Source organism: Nycticebus coucang, chromosome 9 (assembly GCF_027406575.1).
Source record: "Nycticebus coucang isolate mNycCou1 chromosome 9, mNycCou1.pri, whole genome shotgun sequence".
NCBI lineage: Eukaryota > Metazoa > Chordata > Mammalia > Primates > Lorisidae > Nycticebus > Nycticebus coucang.
This window is the reverse complement of record NC_069788.1, coordinates 6,291,397-6,294,511: the sequence shown is the minus strand read 5'-3', so window position 1 is coordinate 6,294,511 and position 3,115 is coordinate 6,291,397. Positions and strand designations below refer to the sequence as shown.

The following is a 3,115-nucleotide window of genomic DNA, read 5'->3' as shown; positions in this document are numbered from 1 at the left end:
AAGCTTTCTCCTTTCCATTAAAAAAATGGAGTAGGTAGCCAATGAAAATAATACATACTGGAAATCTAGCAGTCCAGAAGAGCTGTTACATAATTGTGTTTATTATATTCCACAGGCCAAGTCATTGGAACCAGCCGCTCTGGGAGAAGCATTTGCAGTCTCCTGCTGCCATCTTATGTGATGTCTCGTTACTGCACAAACATGGGGTGTACACAAAGGAAAACCAAAGGCATTTTCTGGAGGTTCAGTACTGAATCCACACTTCACACATAAAAAATTAACTATCTATTGCTCTGTTCCCCACTTTAGTCACATTGGGACAAAAGAATTAGGGCCATTGATGAAATTGTTTATAATTTACTCCCTACTGATATCTTAAACTTTCTGTTCTGGGCATGTTATTATCTTTTATATATAGTTTACTGAAATTTAAAATGCCGTGCACCACTCTATATGCATGAGTAATGTGAACGCTAGAGTTTAACATTTACAATAAAGCTTTTTCACAAGATGGCGCCGAAAGCAAAGAAGGAAGCTCCTGCCCCTCCCAAAGCCGAAGCCAAAGCAAAGGCATTGAAGGCCAAGAAGGCAGTGCTAAAAGGCCTCCACAGCCACAAAATAAGAAGATCCGTACATCACCCACCTTCCGGCGGCCAAAGACTCTGAGACTACGGAGGGAGCCCAGATATCCTCGGAAGAGCACCCCCAGGAAAAACAAGCTTGACCACTGTGCCATCATCAAGTTCCCCCTGACCACTGAGTCTGCCGTGAACAAGACAGAAGACAACAACACACTTGTGTTCATTGTGGACGTCAAAGCCAACAAGCACCAGATCAAACAGGCTGTGAAGAAGCTTTACGACATTGATGTGGCCAAGGTCAACACCCTGGTCAGGCCTGATGGCGAGAAGAAGGCATATGTTCGACTGGCTCCTGATTATGATGCTTTGGATATTGCCAACAAAATTGGGATCATCTAAACCAAGTCCAACTGGCCAATTCTAAATATACCCTGTTTCCCTGAAAATAAGACAGTGTCTTATTTTAAGGTGTGCTCCCAAAGATGCGCTAGGTCTTATTTTCAGGGGACATCTTATCTTTCTTGTAAATAGGTCTTATTTTCGGAGGATGTCTTATTTTCGGGGAAACAAGGTATAACTTTTCACTGTAAAAAAAAAAAAAGACAAAACAAAACATTTATAATAAAGTAGAAACCAAGCAAAGGTCTGTTCTTTAAAGCAACAGCAGTGGATAGGCTTTCTTACAGAAGTTTGTCCTGACATCAAATAATGAAATCATAAAATTTATACAGCAATATTTTAATTTAATGTGTCAACTATAGGTATATGGCAGTATTTTAAAATAACAATGCAAATAGTCTGACTTTGTACAGATTTTTTCTATAAATTCCAACAATTCTTGATTAATACATGTCACAAATGACTTACTATTAAAAAGACCGTATAACTACATACAATTCGGAAAGCTGTCAGCAAGAGAGTCTCTTAATTTTTATTGTACTACCTAATCCCAACATTCCAAATACTAAACATACATGTCAATTCAGAATGTGCTCATCCACAAGTAAAAAAAACACCGCTCCTCGGGGCATACACAAATACAGTCTGTCTCCCCAAGCAGGAGTACGTCGCCTTTGATTCTATTTGCCAACAATGTCATCAGTTACCACGGTTCTTTCCAGCTTCTCATCTACCTCCATAACACACTGACCTTTGTCCTCATGTTTGTCACCTCCCATGTACAAAAGGGGTGCTACAGGTCCAGACATTAAGTCAATTAAGGGAATAAAATGAAAAAAGAGAGTGCCAGGGGCACCCATGTCACCTGGCCATTTCTAACTGGAAAGGAAGCTGGGAAAATGAGGTCAGAACCTCCATAGCTGAGCACCTCCCTGCACAGGTCACCTCCTTAAGCTGACCTAATTTTCACAGCCTGGACGTGCACCACATGTATGCCTCAGTGGAGGTGGCCTCGTTCCTTACGTTGACCAATTCCATGTGTTGAATAATCGGTTACAGCCCCCTGCGTGGTCAGTGGACAGAGGTTCTACAGTATTTAGTTCAGCACGGTCACTGTGAGGAGCATGACACAAGGGAAGAATGGATAGTGAGAAGAAAGAGTGTCTCAAAAAAGGAATGAGATTAGTACTGCTCCCTAGTTAAGCTCTCAGGTCCAGATTATGGGCTAAGCTGTAGCAGGGAGCCTCCCTCTTTCCAAACACATAGTAATGCTGGGTAAAATGTTAGGAAAAAATACACGGCCATGCCTGAAGCAAGTAAGGAAATCTTCAAGTGCCATAGACAAAAAGAATCAAAATAATGTTTGTGCCATAGACAAAAAAATCAAAATAATGAAAATGAATGTACCCAACAGGCAAAGGGAAGAAGCCAGCTGCAGCCCACAGGCAAGAGCTGGCACAGAACTGGGAGCTGTGGAGCGGAGGTCTGGTCAGGGGAACACCCCCACCAATGCAAAAACACGGCACTCCGGCTGGGGCACATCTGTCTTCTGCAAGGAGTCAGAGCTCCTGGCCTGCAGAGCACGCAGACATGGAGCCTGAGACCTCACACGACTCACTCTGAATGGGAATGTCAAGGAGAAAAAACTACGGACTGTAGCACAGTGACTGGCAGCCATAAAACCTCCCTACAGGGATGCCTTCATAACCTAGAGTACAGAGAAGACAACTGCTGTAAAAGATTAAATTGTGAAGAAATACAGAAAAGCAAATGCCATGAGAGGCACATCAACTGGGAGAAATCACTCCCAGGGGTCCACAGATAATAGAGCAATCTCAAAGGAGCCCCACCGTATAATAAGAGTGCTTAAAGTAGCTACAGAATTGGATCTATTATCTCACCACATACAATTCATCCATGTAACCAAATGCCACTTGTACTCCAACATCTATTGACATTTTAAAAAAATTAAAAATTGAAGCAGATATAAATTTTTACAAATAGAAATATGACAGAATATAAATAATTCTTTAAAAATCTCAACTTTAGGCGGTGCCCGTAGCTCAGTCAGCAAGGGCGCCAGCCACCTACACCTAGGGTGGCGGGTTCAAACCCGGCCTGGGTCTGCTAAACAA

At 42.2% G+C, this 3,115-nt stretch overlaps 1 pseudogene across 1 annotated transcript; it reads left to right on the top strand.

Annotated features, from left to right (window-relative positions):
* The first annotated feature begins 509 nt into the window (after positions 1-509).
* LOC128594572 (60S ribosomal protein L23a-like) lies at positions 510-980 on the top strand (annotated as a pseudogene). The gene has a single exon (XR_008382593.1). The product of XR_008382593.1 is annotated as a 60S ribosomal protein L23a-like (transcript).
* Positions 981-3,115: the final 2,135 nt, after the last annotated feature.